This window comes from Saccostrea echinata, unplaced genomic scaffold (assembly GCF_033153115.1).
Source record: "Saccostrea echinata isolate AGI-Se365-2 ecotype Australia unplaced genomic scaffold, CSIRO_AGI_Sech_v1 ptg000060l, whole genome shotgun sequence".
Lineage (NCBI taxonomy): Eukaryota > Metazoa > Mollusca > Bivalvia > Ostreida > Ostreidae > Saccostrea > Saccostrea echinata.
In genome coordinates this window covers 2,561,715-2,579,468 of record NW_026889809.1, presented here as the reverse complement: position 1 = coordinate 2,579,468, position 17,754 = coordinate 2,561,715, and the positions used below count along the sequence as shown (strand labels likewise).

General features: G+C 34.4%; 1 long non-coding RNA gene across 1 annotated transcript; it reads left to right on the top strand.

Annotated features, from left to right (window-relative positions):
• Positions 1 to 575: 575 nt before the first annotated feature.
• Positions 576 to 13,595, top strand: LOC133175043 (uncharacterized). Its single transcript, XR_009719215.1, has 5 exons — positions 576 to 657; positions 738 to 845; positions 11,698 to 11,826; positions 12,464 to 12,577; positions 13,437 to 13,595. It is a non-coding gene; the product is annotated as an uncharacterized LOC133175043 (long non-coding RNA).
• The last annotated feature ends 4,159 nt before the right edge of the window (positions 13,596 to 17,754 follow it).

Genomic DNA, 17,754 nt, shown 5'->3' with positions numbered 1-17,754 from the left:
ACCCAGGCCCCGTGTCGCGGCAGGCGTTAGCACGATAAAGATCCCTCACTGCTCAATGGTCCTGAGTGCCAAATAAAGGTCAAAATTTGATGCCCTTCACCGGTATATGGTGACGTCTCTATATGAGTGAAAAATTCTCGAATGTAACGTTAAACAACATACAATCAATCCATCTAGTTATGGATGAGCGATATAGGTCTTGAATTAGAAACATTATTATTGCCCCCTCTTTCGAATATCATGTCTTCACAACGGAAAAGGGGAAATACTATTTGTGATGTCAATTTTGTTGATGTCAGGAGGTTTATCACTTGATAACTTAATTATCAGATTAATACCAAATATATATAAAATACTTCTTATCAATACAAATATTGATTTAAATGGCATTACTTTACTTCTCTTTCAATCTTTGAAAAAATAATTCCTTGTAGTATGTGATATTAGAGGTAACAATAACTATTTTCCAAATTAGAAAATTTTCACTTACAGCAGAGATATAACCAGGGTATAAAAAGTGCAAAATCATTGATTATAATCTGTGTATATACCACGTTTTTAGAGCGACATTATTTTTTCTCTTCACAGATGACACATTAGGCGAGTGTCTACTGGAGTCAAACGAAGGAAATAGAACATATCCTTGTGATGCAGCAGGTTTGTCATGTCAATATCAACTCTCTACTAATCAATGTATCTGAATTGGAAGAAATACACCTTTACAATTCAATTATTAGATATTACACAGCGTACATGGATACAAAGACATCGAAATGAGATAAATAATAACAGTCTTCCAAGATGGACCCCGTATGTACGACGACTGATTATAAGCTGGAGGAAAGGTACAAACTCATTCACTTGAAGTCTTACATATATCTTATGTACGCAAAATAAAAACAATTTTTTATTTGCATGTGTAAAATACACATACATCCATTGCAAAATATCACCATCAGTTAAAAAACTAGAGTGTTCCAAGGAACGCATGTGTCGCCTGCTTTGCACCTTCATTAAAGATTTTAATAAATCTAAGTGTACTTAGCTATTTATTTACTACTAGCGTGACAGTTTATGAATGCACAAAAAGCATCCACACATAGTATAAGACTGCGATAGAGTCTGACAATCAAAGAAAATATGATTCCCAACCTTCAAATGAATAATTAAGTTGAAATTATTATAAATAATAATTTATCATTTTACATGTGTTATTACCTGTCACTCTACACGATCCGTTGTGGGATACCGATCCCGATGTATTTTCATAGTTTGTGTGGTAACTGAATATCATACAGTTTCAAAGTACAGCATTATGGGCTCATAAACATGTATAAATGCTAATTATCAACACTCCGCCTCTCAAAATTCAAAATTCTTAAGTTAGACAGTCGGGGGTATTTTTTGCAAAGAAGTCAAAGGTCAACGTCAAGTGAATTGTAACGCTGGTATTTTTCATAATGTTTTATGACATTCAATGCACATGCTAAATAGCATAGACTTACCCCTTAAATGTCAAAAATAGGCTGTATATTGGTTCTTTTAACTTTTTTGGTCAAGGGTCACGAGGTCGGTAACCATGGTAATGCACAAATGCCACAGTGCCAAGCAATATATGTGCAAAATATCAAGTCCATATCTCTTACAGGTCTTGAAATAAATCAGATGTGGATACTTAAAAATTCCAAGGAACTTTTGGAAAATTTGAAATCTTAAGATTTTACCAAAATCAACAGCTTAAAAACTTACCACTTTTCAACTTTATACGCAACATTCCCCACGATAAATTAAAGTCCAGGCTTTTTGATATCATTGACAGCTGCTTTTTCAATAAAAATGGAACTCGTAAAGAACGAGGGCTTTTGATTGGCATTCGGCAGAAATCTGGAGGTACTTGAAAAGTGAAAATTTCATTGACTTGTCACATGAAATTTTAGCATTCTTTTGATGTATCGGGTTCCTGTGAAATAGGAAAGGGAAATATTTTCCCGATATTGTATTTTGAATTGTTGAAAAAGAACTTGAAAACTGGCCAGATGAGTCATTTGGTACAAAATGTTTCATTTTCAAATACGTTTTTCTAAAAATTTGCTACCTCTGAGTCATCTCTCCATGATTTTGAAACGTTATTTGTGTGCATTTTAATTCAAAGAAGCTAACAAACATTTGTAAAAAATAGAGAGAAGACCCAAGACCATAAAAAATGAACTTTTTCCAAAAAAAAATTCCAATGTATAAATGCGGTGGTTCATTGTCGCTTTTAAAACCTTAAATGGCGTGTAGCAGTGATAACTCAGTAATATTCGTTACTCGTCCAGTGCAATGAAAAAGAAATATTTTTGGTTCGATCCTGGCATGGAGCACAGTGTTCGAAATTAGCGTCGGCCCGTCAGTCCTGCGCCGACGTACAAACGGAAGGACTCACGAATAGTATGACTAAATGGGTCCTTGAAATAATTTTGGGCCGATGATTTGCCGGGAAATAAGTTAACGTCAATCACATCTTCTCAGACCGTTGTTTTTCTTTACCGCTTGTTGGAAAGGCGTAAGAAGTTGCGATTAAAGTTTAGGTATATTGGTGTATGTATTTACATTAACTTTTATATCTTTCCTGCATTTTAACATGTTTAATTGGATATATTAAACAAATTAACCAATGAGCGTCTAATGAGCGTCTTTAAACCAAATTGGACTTATGATGGGCAAAACTTGTTATTTTTATCAAGATCGTATAATTTCTTCTTTCATGTGTATTTTAAATAAATACTGAAGATTTGATTTCTTTTCTGTATGGAATAAAGTTACGTTATATGTATGCGGTTACATTTTATCAACATATTGTGGCAATCTCTGAAACCTGCGTAATTTTTTACCCGCGGATTTTAAAACAGAAATTATATTTCTGAGGAAAAGTATGTATATAGTAATATAATTTAATTCGCGGTTTATAAAGCGTAAACTGCCCCAACCCAGGTTATACCAGTATAACTTGGGTAGCTATTAAAGTCATTCCTTAAATAAACACATGTCAAACTCATTAAATGTTATATATGACCAAGTAAGACAGTGTGATGATTAATATCTTACCGTTTCAAATTGTTAATACTTGCGAATTGTAGATACCCTTTATTAAATTGACATATTTCATATGAAGCGATAAACTTACCAAGATCATCGATACGTAAAAGTTTATTTTCCCAAAATATTTAATGGTATTATTTTTTGGCCTGCGCTGCCCTGAAAGGACTCTTGTAGTCCCTTTATCTGTGGGTCCTTTGGACCCATAGAAAATAATTCTGAATTTCGAACACTGATTATTGGAGCATTAATTTTTTTTTGTCATTTTCATTTTTTGTACTGATTTATTTTTAAATAAATAAATTCTGGTTCTGTTGCACCGAAAGCAATTCCTCCAACCTACTGATACGTTAATATATACATGAATTTGTAATTGCATTTAACTATTATATATACTCTATGGGTTTTATTATTTATGTGAAGCATTACTAAGGTTTACATGTAGTAATTATTAAGATAAGCGGACTGATATATTAAATTTGACAAAGTATTTCAAACTTAATGTAAAATTTTCCCATGTGGGTCACTTTGTAAAATATGTCCAGCTGTGGTCAGCCGACCAAATCGTAGACATTTAAACTATAAATGTTTCGTACGCCTTATTCCTGCAATTCACACGTTACACACGCCCATCTTCTTTACTTACCTTGGCATTGGTCATTTGCAAAATTATTTTGTTAAAAAACATTCTGATTGTATACACTCTGAAGTTGACATTAAAAAGATGCTTGAGTTTCTGATTGACAATATCTATGTGGTGTTTGGAGACCAGGTCTTCCAACAATCTATAGGAATTCCCATGGGTACCAATTGCGCCCCGTTATTAGCAAACCTTTTTTGTATTCATATGAAGCAGAATTTGTCCAAAATCTTGTACGTGAAAAGAAGAAAACACTTGCTGTGGCCTTCAACTCGACATTTAGATATATCGACGACGTATTGTCAATTAGCAATGGTTATTTCCATTCTTATGTCGATACGATATAACCGGGTGAGCTTGAGATAAAAGATACTACAGAGTCTGACACATCTGTTTCACATTTGGATTTTTTACTTGAAAAAGACGTTAATGGTAGTTTAACAACCAAGCTTCATGATAAACGTGATGACTAACTTTTCAATCGTCAACTTCCCTTACTTAACAGCAATATACCTTCATCACCTGCATACGGGGTTTATATCTCTCAGTTGATTCGATACGCAAGAGCATGCTCTACGTATGTACAATTTCTAAAACGAGGAAAATTATTGACAAATAAGTTGATGAAACAAGAATATCAGCAGTCTCTTTTAAACTCATCATTTCGTAAGTTCTATGGTCGATACAATGACCTTGTCAGCAAATACAATTTATCATTGAGTCAAATGCTGACTGACGTTTTTAGCTCACCTGAGCCGAAGGCTCATGTGAGCTTTTCTGATCAAAATTTGTCCGTTGTCCGTCGTCGTCGGCGTTGTCGTTGTCGTTGTAAACTTTTCACAATTTCATCTTCTTCTCCAGAACCACTGAGCCAATTTCAACCAAACTTGCCACAATGTATCCTTGGGTAAAGGGGATTCAAGTTTGTTCAAATGAAGGGCCACGCCTTCTTCCAAAGGGAGATAATTAAGAATTTTTTGAAAAATTAATGGCATCATTAAAATATCTTCTTCTCAAGAACCACTGTGCTTGAAAATATGAAACTTATGTTGAAGCATCCTAAGGTAGTGTAGATTCAAGTTTGTTCAAATCATGACCCCTGGGGGTCGGGTGGGGCCACAATGGGCGATCAAAGATTTACATATGAATATATAGGAAAAATCTTTAAAAATCTTCTTCTCAAGAACAGCAAAGCCATAATTAGTTATATTTATATGGTAGCATCCTCAGATAGTGTAGATTCAAGTTTGTTCAAATCGTGACCCCCAGGGGGTCGGGTGGGGCCACAATGGGCGATCAAAGTTTTACATAGGAATATATAGGAAAAATCTTTAAAAATCGTCTTCTCAGGAACAGCAAAGCCATGATTGGTCATATTTACATGGAAGCATCCTCATATAGTGTAGATTCAAATTTGTTCAAATCGTGACCCCCAGGGGGTCGGGTGGGGCCACAATGGGCGATCAAAGTTTTACATAGGAATATATAGGAAAAATCTTTAAAAATCTTCTTTTCAAGAACAGCAAAGCCATGATTGGTCATATTTACGTGGAAGCATCCTGAGATAGTGTAGATTCAAGTCTGTTCAAATCATGACCCCCGGGGGTCGGGTGGGGCCACAATGGGCGATCAAAGTTTTACATAGGAATATATAGGAAAAAATCTTAAAAATCTTCTTCTCAAGACCAGCAAAGCCATGATTGGTCATATTTATATGGTAGCATCCTCTGGTAGTGTAGATTCGAATTTGTTCAAATCATGACCCCCAGGGGTCGGGTGGGGCCACAATGGGTGATCAAAGTTTTACATAGGAACACGTAGTAAAAATCTTTAAAAAAAAACGATTTCTTAAGAACAGCAAAACCATGATATGCATATTCATATTCATATGGAAGCATTCTTAGATAGTGTACATTCAAGTTTGTTCAAACATGACCACTAGGGGATGGGTTGGGCCACAATGGGTGATCAAAGTTTTACATAAGAATACATAGGTTAAATCTTTAAAAATCTTCTACTCAAGAACACCAAAGCCATGACTGGTCATATTTAAATGGAAGCATCCTCAGATAATGTAGATTCAAATTTGTTCAATTCATGACCCCCCCCCCCCCCAACTTTTATATTTAAACTTTTCAACCTTTCAAGACTGAACTGATTTCTGCTTTTTCTAGCCATAGTGCTCAGGTGAGCGATGTTGCCCCTGGGCCTCTTGTTTATACTAATTGTTAGGCCATTATTTACACACTGAATTGTCGAGGGATTTTTCCGTTGTTTCCCGATCATGATAAGGAGCACACGACGGGTGTGACCGGTCGGCAGGGGATGCTCACTCCTCCATGGCACCTGATCCCACCTCTGATGTTTTGGAGGTCCGTGTTTGCTCTGCACCTATTTTGCATTGTTTAATGGACTTTTGAGTTTGAATACTGATCGCTATCTCCATACATTTCACACAAGGTGTGACAGACGTACAGACAGACAGACACCGGATAAAGTGATCCCTAATTGCCGCTCTGCTCTGCAGGCGACACAAAAATTATCCCCTTTTAAGATAAGAATGTCCAGGGTTTATTTTTTCCATTCTCAATTTGTGTGTTCGTAACTGTAGGTGTTCATGTATTTGTAGTATCCGGCTTATACCCCTTTAACATCACAAAGGTAATGTGAGAGGGTCACAGCCAAGGATGTATATTTCAGATCAACGTCATTGTTAGAGGAAGTTAGAAATTAACATCATGTTCTGCTGTAGGATTAGTGTCAAGGCTTTGATACATTCTTCACAAATAATTTCTTTTTATAATCTGCTTTACCTTAATTTATAATGAGGCACAGGTTACTCTGATCTCTCGAAGTTCAAGGGACTGTAAAAAAGTTCGAGAGATCGAGGGGTTCGAGAGATAGAAAGTGAATAGAATTCGGAATTTTCGGTTCCGACCATCATTGTTTTACTATTATAGATACCGGAAATATGAAATATATGGAGATAGCGAATTCAAGCTCAAAAGTTCATTTAACATTACAACATAGGTGCAGAGCAAACACGGACCTCCAGAACATCAGAGGTGGGATCAGGTGCCATGGAGGATGTTGATAGTATTCTGTATTTATCATTGCAATTCACTTGATTTCAACCACAAAGATCGTATTTTGAAAAACAAATAGATTTTTTGAAATTTCAATATTTATTTGTGTTTATTTCATTGATTTTTACATTCAATTTCCGATTGACACCTTTGCCTCCTAATGCAGATTCAGCATTAAGCGTTGTAATCCCCGATCTGGCTATCCTATTAGGGTTGACCGGGTCCTTTACCAGATTTCTCGGTTTCATTATTCAATTCTTGAGATAGGATTCCTTGTCCAGTGGTTGCCATACTTGCATTATGTAGAACCGAATAAAAAATTGTAATTTATGGAAAAAATTCTTGACACGTCCCTAAAATGGTAAACCATTTTCTCAAAATTATCGTCTCACTGCCAAGTCAAAAAAAAAAATCAATTATTATTGACCAATTAATTATTTCAAAACTCGGACGACTCACAGGTGTAGTGTAAGCACCCAATGAACACGCCCATGCTAGCCCAGACTGATCACTGTTATCCTGTTAAGTCAAAGCTGCATTAATTTTTTTTTGCTTGATTGGCGTGTATGAACAATCAAAACTTTGAGAGATAGAGAGTAAAAAACAATGAAATGTGTGTAACGGAACCCAGGTCTTGGTTGGAGAAATAGAGAAGTTCAAGAGATCATGAGTAAATTTGCTTAGTTATATAGAGAAAAAAACCCAGACAGGAGGTTCACTTCGAGAGATCGAGAACTTCGAGTCATAGGAATTCTGTCGAGGCATAATGATTCATCATAAAACGTGATATAATAATTTTCTTTTATAATCTGGTTTACCTTATTTTGAGATAAATTGATGGTCATACATGAAAGGTCATGTACATTTTAGTCGTTAATTTGGGGAAAAAAAAGATCAAATCATAAAAGTCATGAAGATGATTTGTTACCATGGGCTATTTTTCATGAAATATGGAGATAAGGAAAAGATATCTAGCTCAAAAGTCCAGTTAAACAATACAAATTTTAGCAGTCTAAAAACATCAGAGGTGGAATGAAGCGCCATGGGTGAATAAGCATCTCTTATCACACCCGCCGTGAGCCATGATCTTGGAAACGGGAGAAATCCATAGACAATTTTGTGTGTAAATAATGGCCTTCCAATTTATATGAAAAACCTAAGTCAGTATTAATGATAAACCTTATGATAAATTGTATTTGCTGACAAGATCATCTTATCGACAATAGAATTTGCGAAATGTTGACTTTAAACGAGACTGTTGATATCCTTGTTTCATGTACTTGTTTGTCAGTAGCTGGCTTCGTTTAAGAAATTGTTCGTATATAGAGCATGCTCTTGTTTATCGTATCAATTGGGAGACATAAACCCCATATGCAGGTAATAAAGGTATATTGCTACATAAGTAAGGGAAGTTGACAATAGAAAAGTTGGTCATAAAGTTTATCATAAAGATTTGTTGTTAGGTAACCATTAACGTCTTTTTCTAGTAAAATATCCCCCCCCCCCCCAAAAAAAAAAAAAAAAAAACAAAAAAAAAAACAGATGTGCCAGACTCAGTGGTATCTTTTATTTAACGTTCCGTGGGATATATCGAGTCGACATATGAATGGAAGTAACTATTGTTAATTGATAATACGTCGTCAATATATCTAATTGTCGAATTGGGGCCACAGTAAGTTTCTTCTTCCTTTCATGTATGAGTTTTTGGATAAATCCTATTTCATATGAATATAGAAATCGGTCTTCTTCTAACGGGGTGCAATTTGTACCCACTGGAATTCCGACAAATTGTGGGAAGAACTGATTTCCAAAATTTACATATCTATATTGTATCAGAAACTCAGACATATTTTTGATATAAACTTTGGCATACATGTGTCTACAATCAGAATGTGTTTTTAACAAAATAATGTTGCAAATGACAAATTAAGGTAAGTAAATTAACGAGTTCGTTTTTTATTGAAAAAGCAGCTGTCTATGATGTCAAAAAGCATTGTCTTAAATTTTTGATTGGGAATGATTGTATAAAGTTATTGATTTTGGTAAAAGTTTGTGAGTTCAATTTTTTTTAAAATGTTCCTTGCAGTTTTTAAGTATCCACATCTGATTTACACAACTTTTCGAGTATATTGTTGTACAGTACTCCTGAAGTTTCTCCTTCACTGCTTTTAATATTTTGGTAAGGAGTAAAGAAAGACGCTTAGAAGAACATTTACTGGAACCCGCTATGTATTTTTGCTTGTAAGGATTTTCATGAAATGTAGGAATCCAGTATAGGTATACTAATTCAAATTCATTTTGATTTTTGGGAATATTAAAAATATTTAAAACTGACATAGATTTTGAAGAATTTCCTCCTTAGAAAGAGAGCTATAGGTATAAGTTGAATTGAGCCTTACAAACAGAGACAATGTTATTATCTGCTTTGCAGCTGGGGGCTTTGCATATACTGATCGTGTAATCTATATAATTCTCTTTCCCCTTCTGAATTATTGAAGACAGAAGGATAGATGGCTCTCACATTGCCCCTGAATCGCTCCATGCGAGATTTCAAAATCCATCTGATACTTTCAATCAATTCTGACAAGGTGTTCTGTTGATGTTTAGCCCATCGCCTGGAGTAATCTTCCACAGAATTCATTATATTCATGAAATTGTGATGCCTGTTGAAACATCGGGGTTCTCTAATTTTTGGCCCATTTAAAATAAGTGCTTTAAGGTCCTCATTATTATCTATATTTACGTCACCAGTTAAGACGTTTCCAGCAGGACAATAGTTGAAGGGTGAAGAAGAACTTGAACACGTTGGATGTGTATGTTTCAGATGTTCGATATCTAGGCACTGTAAAGTTTTTTTTGTATTTAGTTTGCAAGCAATAGTTGATGTATATTTGTAAGAAATACAAAATGTTGACTTCAACTTGAAATATGGTGGAATATAAGACTGTACTCTTTTGTGACTAAGAATGTTACTTATATCAACTGCGTCAATCCTTTGTTGGCAAATTGAAGTTTAAGGAAGAAACGGGTTGCTTGAGTAATTTTCTCTTCCATATAACGTGGCGGTTTAAAAGCCTGTGCTATGCATTATACATAATCACAGATCCGAGCCTATGTTATATGACACTGCCTAAAGATCATATCCTAAAAGTGAAAATATTTTAAGCAATGTAACTAAAACATTGTAAGGCATTTTTTCCCAAACTGATACGGTAAAACTGGAAGACATGGCTGTGTTTTTAATTTCACTATAATCGCGATTGAGGAATTTCCACGAAAATAAAGTCATCGTGAATATTATTGACATATCAATGAAGTGTTTAATTTTCTATACACATCCTGTTTTTTTTTTTTTTTTTTTAAATTTTTAACAGTAAAACAGAATTCATTGAAAATTATTTTAGGAATGACTCTAATTCTTGGCCAAATTATTCGAGTATAACCTGGTTTGGGTCAGTTTACGCTTTATAATCCGCGAAGCGGATTATAAAACAGCGTAAACTGACCCAAACCAGGTTATACTCGAATAATTTTGCCAAGAATTAGAGTCATTCCTTATAATTTAATTCTAAAATCTTTAAACAACTGTTGGTGTAAAATATTTCGTTGCTTTTTATTAGTTCAAATTTGCCGCTCAATAATACAACCCTAGTAACGGAAGTGATGGGAAGCAAGGGGAGGTAAAAACTGATACATAGTCCTAGCAGCCATGTTTTTTGTTTACATGTACAGTGTAGTAAGATCCGAGTTACTGTTTACATTTATTAAATCTGGAATTTTCCATGAATCCCGAGGACTGGAAATGAGAGGATTGCATGGATACAGACGATTCAGCTGGTTGTCAGGGGGGGGGGGGTGTCCCCATACCAAACCAGGTTATACAGATATAATTTGTGTTCATTTTTGGATATTAACCAATCAGAGGCTAGAATACAAACAAAATTAAATTATTAGGATATACCCAAACTTAATAACAATGGCGAGTTAAAGTTAGTTACTTGATATATATATTTATATTAAATAATTAATGGATATATTATGTTAAATAATTTACCAAAACTTTATTCCTTTTTTTAAATAGTAATATAATTGCAAATACATAGTAAATAAAAATTCAGTGTCCGTGAAATAAAAAAAATCGTGAATTGTACCAACAAATGAAATAGTGAAATATTAAACACGCTAAGTTAAAGACGTTTACAGTAACAAGGAGAATTTAATACTTAACACAATTCTCATTCTTGCCTAGACTATTTGTCATGTTGTTAAATTATGGACACAGCTTAAAAGCATGCCACTGTGATTTTACATTAAATCTTGGACAGTCCCATTTATCTATAACCGTATTACTTGTTACCTCACTAAACTGTGGTTTTACTGAAAGTATATTTCATAAATGAAAGGTTATATAACAAAGGTGAGGGTTGTTTTCTTCTTGGCTCTAACAATTGAGTTAGGTCCTATTTAACTATGAAGGCAAATTGATGATGGATTGATTACTTTAATTGAATTTTGAAATATAATAGATAAAAGGATATATTCAGTAATACATTAGACGATAAACTTTCTAGTTTTTGGTCAGATTCTTGAATTATCTTTTATTTTTTTTTTACGATTATTATTGCAAATCTGAAAAGATAAAACTTGATCATTATGCCAAATTCCAAAGAATATAGATAAAATTGTTTACAAATATTGTTTAGAGTTTGTTATGATAAAGGTAAAAAAATTGAAATTACTCATATGGTGTCTGATTCCCCTCTGATATTTCCACAGATCCATGTTTGTTCTGTATTTGAATTGTTTTTTTTAACTGTGAACTTAATAACTGATCGTTACTTTTACATTTCATTTAAAAACAATTATATTTAACTTTTTACATATTTCGACCAGATAGCAGTGCTGAACAGAAAGCTTCAGTATGTATCGGGGTCCGTAACCAGAATGGATCTTATGAACCCTTGCCTCTACGCTGTAATGAATATCATACCTCCATATGCAAGAATGCTGACATAACGACAGGTTACTATAAAATCTTATCTATTACGTTTTCATAAATGAGAGCTACAGTGCCACCCATTGAAAAAGTGTATATATATTTTGCGCACAAAAAAGTGTAATGTTTTATTGTGCACAATATATACACTTTTTTCAATGGGTGGGACTGTGGCTCTCCGGTCGTCCATACCAATTTTTTAGACAGCGAGCTACAGTACAGATCTGCAGCTATCCTTAGTATATAAGAAATAGCTTAAGAAAAAAGAAATATGTCAGTCATTTTCCAAAAGGCTATTGAGCTTTATTTCCGTTCGTTATCTTCATATTTAATGATGATGATTTAACAAGAAACTTTAAAAAAGCGGATCACAACAAAATGTGAAGAGCATATATAAATATAAAATACAAGGCTACTGTCTTGAAATATAAGCTATATTTGGTCGAGGGTAAGAAAACGTGATAGAAGGCGAGGCTTGCCGAGCTCTCTATCACGTTTTTGACCCGAGCAATCAAACCATTTACTTTTGAACTTTTAATGCATTTTATTGCATGTGTATCCTACTGAGTACCTACATGTGTATCCTACTGAGTACCTCTTCCTTTGCATGAAAAACATTGATTGTCTCTAGAACTTGTGAATAATTGGGATATTTTAATGCAGTTACAACTTCACCGCCTACTACAAGCTCTGGTCTCAGAACATTGAGGGGACAAACGACGTTAGTGCACCAGATTACAAGTTCATCTCCTGTTTATCGTCAGAGAGATAACGAAGGTAACTGTACCAACATACCACATACTTTATTTTTACAACTGTTTCAATAGAGAGGTTTCTTTATTGACTGGTTTAATCTCAAGCTACATATAGCTAACATTATTCTCTATTGAGAAGTTGATGGCTCATATTTATACTCCCCCTCAACTTCTCTACGAAAGGCCTAATAAAAGCGTTCAGAAATTGACTACATGAGGAAGCAAACCGGGTCCCACTTCGATCGATGTTTTAGGTCTGATGCGATATCATAGACGTAGTCTGGATGCACAGATGTTGAGGGGGAGTATAAAAACGAGCCATCAACTTCTCAATAGAGAATAAGTTAACATTTGTTTCATAAGCCTCTATGCTGTAACGAAACTCATACCTCCATATGCAAGAATGCTGACATAACGACAGCTTACTGTAAAATTTTATCTCTTACGTTTTCATCAAATAAATGTTTAAAATAACCCCCTTAAAATAAAAAAAGTATAACAATCAGTCGTGTGTGAGCAACGAACACCGTGTTTTCTTATTATTACGGAACATTGATATTCTTTTAAATGGGCAAATTCGAAAAGAGTTTGTTAAATATTGGAATAGTATGAAAACTCCGAAAGAAGAATTGAAACGCCAGTGATCACTCCTATCACCAAGATAGACCATGTATATCACTATGTTGACCCACTTGCTCGCGATATTCATCTTGCTAGAAAGGAAATTGTTGGGCTTAGGTAAAAATGATTTGAGAGAAGGTAGACGAATAACCGAACTCGGTACCCTTGCAACTAAGAAGTGTAAGAGATGCTGACAGCCTCTGCATTTGTTCTATTGTGTGGGAGAGACAAGATTCGGACTCGCTCATCTTCAATTGCAGTGTAAATACCAGGAATGTAGGCAACTTAATGATGTCCCAACTGGGAAAGGCATCTATAGCTAACAGAAAAGGGTGGAAAGGTATGGGGTATTGATACGAATGTAGCAGTAGGTAAGTACTTTTGAATGTTATTTAAAACACATGCATTTCAGTATTTCATTTCAGTGAGGATTAGGGCTGTGCAATAATATCAATATTCTGGTATATTGAGATTCATTTACAAAAAATATCGTATTGCGATACGTTTTTCCAGTACCGATATACCGGCAAACTGCTTGGGCTTCAGGTTTATAAAGTAAAATATGAAACTTAAGATGTCAGAAACGTTTTCAATCATGCCAAACAGTACCAAACGGTAAAGGTTCCCGTTGTTTGTTTGCATTTTGTTGCCAAACTGTAATGGAATCAACTAGAACTTTATTGTTACAAAGTATTTAAAAAGTTTTACAACTCTGCTTATAAATGAAGGATAATTAAACAAGAAAAGAGCATTTTACTTGTTATTCGCAATACAATTCCAAATATCGCAATATATCGCAGTACGAAAATCCCAATCGATACCCAGCCCTAGTGAAGATTGATCTATGATCAATGATTATTATTTCTTAAATTGTATTAACTTTGTAATAGTTAAGGAATGACCAATGGTGGATTTGGAGAGTCGCATTTAAATGACTTCTTAGCAGTAATAAACATTTAAGGATTTTCAAAGGAGGGTCTACAGGAAAGGAGGGAAAAGAAAGTTGGCAATACCCTGAGTAAAACAGTAGAAGAAAAGTGTCGAACCATTCTATTAGAGAAATTTGAAAAGTAAATTTATCGGTATTTAGTCAAAATAATTTGAATCTGACAGAATCTAAAATTTTTAAAATGTTCATGCAAGATAAATATTGGATCTTTGTTCAGAAGTGAAGGTAATCTTATCGTCAGCTTCGGTGGTGTCTGGCAAAAAGGAGAACTTAAGGAGTGCTTAATATAGCCTTACAGGTATTTTTAATGTTAAAAAATAATCAATTAACCTGATTTCTATTCTGATTTTGGTAGCTTAACTTTTCACTGAATTACCAAAATGTGATCATACAAAGTATTTATTGCTATTGAATATTTCTCTTTCATGTTTGAAGGACATGTAAGTTTGATGGGGGAAAACCCCATAAATGTGTTGGTTATGCCATGAAGTGAAAGAAATGCAGAATATGTGACGCAATGGAATGTGAGATGGTGCAACGCATAAAATATCAATGTTTGTAATATTCTTTCCATCAGGATAGTTATTTAGAAATCTATTTTTGGCCTTTTTATTATAATAACTTCTAATCTTTATAATGAAATGTTAGAAGGTCAGCACATTAGTTATGGACAATGATTCCACAACTATAGCCGGTAACTGTTGATCCAGATATAAAGAAAAAGGTGGACAGCAACATGAAAAAAAGGTTTGCTGGAAGTCTTTTTGAAGTCAGCAATACCCGCAAAATATTGAAGAATGTTAAAGTGAGAACACACATTGAAAGATGCAGTTTATGTATTGTGTTCGACAGGTAGCTGAAGATTAAAAAAAAAGGTGGCCAGTGATCTGGGGAAAATTGTTTCTTATTTATGATAAGAATATTGTTAAACTACTTGCAAAAATAAAGAATTTATTTAATTATGTTTAGGAGACTGACAAGAAAAATTGCACTATTTCTAATTATTTTTAGAAATGAGTCTGGGTTCATGATAATGTATTTTTACAAGTATATTTAATTTAGGGAGTCATTCCATGTGTGGCACATGGTGCAGAAGTTAAAAAAACTGGGTATAAACCAATGAACCTGCCATATAACAAGTGAGCCTCTGAAATCAGCTCTAGAAAAATTGTTTGAGAAATATGCAGACAGGGCAAATGAGTTGGTGTCCATGGGGTCCACTCAAGTGAACGAAAACTTTGACCGCAATGTTTCAAGCAAAGCGCCTAAAAGATTGTATGTTTTTATTTTCAAATTTTTGAAATGAGACGAAATGCAAAACATTTACGTGTATAACGTTTGATAATTGAACTATGTCACCTAAACTATGGATACATGTAGGTTTTATTTAGGTTCATACAGAAAAGTAGGTCAAATATGTTGAAAACCAAAGAAATGTTTTATCACAAGAAATACACTTGTGAAATATGAAAGTCATAGCTCAGACCAATCAAAGATTCTGGCCAAGTTTTTTTTTTTTTTTTTTTTTTTTTTTTTTTTTTTTTTTTTTTTTTTTTTTTTTGCGGAGAGACAGCTAGACAGGGACAGCGCAAAATCTATACATCGATAACGGGGGCAAATAAAAAAATGAAAATTAAATTATGACTTACCTATTGCTATTGTACATGAAAGATATTCTGCGTCACTGACTTTGATTAGGTTTTTAGCTCACCTGAGCCCAAGTCTCAAGTAAGCTTTTCTGTTCAAAGAGTGTCTGGCGTCCGTCTGTCGTCTGTCCTGTGTCGTCTGTCGTCTGTAAACTTCTCACATTTTGGACTTCTAATCAAGAACCATTGGGCCAATTTCAACCAAACTTGCCACAAAGCTTTCTTTGGCAAAGGAAATTTAAGTTTATTCACAGGAAGTGTCACGCTCTCTTTAAAGAGGAGATAATTAAGAAACAGTGAAAATTTGGTGGCATCTTTTAAAAATCTTCTTCTCAAGAACCACTGGGCAAGAAAAGTTGAAGCTTATATGAAAGCTTCATTACATACTCTAGATTCAAGTTTGTTCCAGTTATGATCCCTCGGGGTAGGACAGGGTCACAACAAGGGGTCAAAGTTTACCATAGAAATATATAGGAAATGTCTTTGAAAATCTTTTTGTCGGATTTTAAGGTCTCATTCGAAAAACCCGTGACTTTCACTTCTAATGCCGAGCGCTTGGCGAAAGATCAGTCACTACCTATGTTTACATCTTAGGTATGACGCGGCGCGGCGAACGAGAATCGAACCAGGGCCTCGCGATCACGAAGCGAGCGCCCTACCACTAGGCTACCGTGACCGGTGGAGAACTTTGAAAGAGTAACCGTTTTTTACAATTGTAACTTCAAAAGAGACCGTTGATATCCTTGTTTCACCAACTTGTTTGTCAATAGCTTGCCTCATTTAAGAAATTGTTCACACGTAGAGCATGCTCATGCGTATCGAATCAACTAAGACATAGAAACCCCATATGCAGGTGATGAGTGTATATTGCTACATAAGTAAGGGAAGTTGATGATTGAAAAGTTGTAGTCATCACGTTTATCATAAAGCTTTGCTGATATGTTACCATTAATGTCTTTTTCTGGTAAATTTTAAGTACAATATATAAGCTACATAAGTAAGGAAAGTTGATGATTGAAAAGTTGTAGTCATCACGTTTATCATAAAGCTTTGCTGATATGTTACCATTAATGTCTTTTTCTGGTAAAATATCTAAATATGAAACAGATATGTCAGTTTCTGTTGTAAAATATCTAAACATGAAACAGATGTGTCAGTTTCTGTTGTATCTTTTATTTCAAGCTCACTCATACTACAGTTATATGGTAACCCGTTCAATGCACCAATGGACCCATTTCCTCCTTTAACACTGGTATTGTTTAATAGTGGGAATTCTGAGTGATGAGTTCGAAATTTTGAATTCAAATTTTGAGATTCCCTTATTTTTGAAATGTTTCCTGAATCAGAACAGGCGATCAGTGACATTTTTTTTCTTCAAAGGATGATTCTCTCCTGTTTGTGGCATGACCAGTAAATCTATGTGTCTTGGTAACCTGGCGGGAATAGATATCAAAGATTAAATAATTAAAGGAAACCAACTTTGTGTTTTCCATAGGGGTACAACTAAAATAGCTCTATCTATTTTGTCTGACGAAATTTTACTGATATTTTTCCAATGAGTCTAAAAGGGGGTAAATATAAGGACTAAAGTTTGACCAACATAAAGTAAAAGCATCAATTTCAGAAGCATCTGGATCAAATGTCCAAGACACAAAGTCTAAGTATGCATTTAATCTAGAAGTAAATATTTGATGACATATTTGAGAAAAATTATACGGTTTCAGCACCCCACTCTTTTAAATCTGAAAATTGCCTTGATAGATAATCAGCTTGAACATTCTCAACACCAGGGATATGCATGTGCTTTGCAGTTATAACTTTATTTCTTTGAATACACTATTTCTAAATATTTACTGCATTTGAAGATGGTAAAGCCATTGCACCCATTGAATTAATATAAGAAACTGCAGTTATATTGTCGAATTTTATTTTTACGTGACAACTTTTATAACCACTGAAAAAAGCTTTCATCGAAAACTGGAT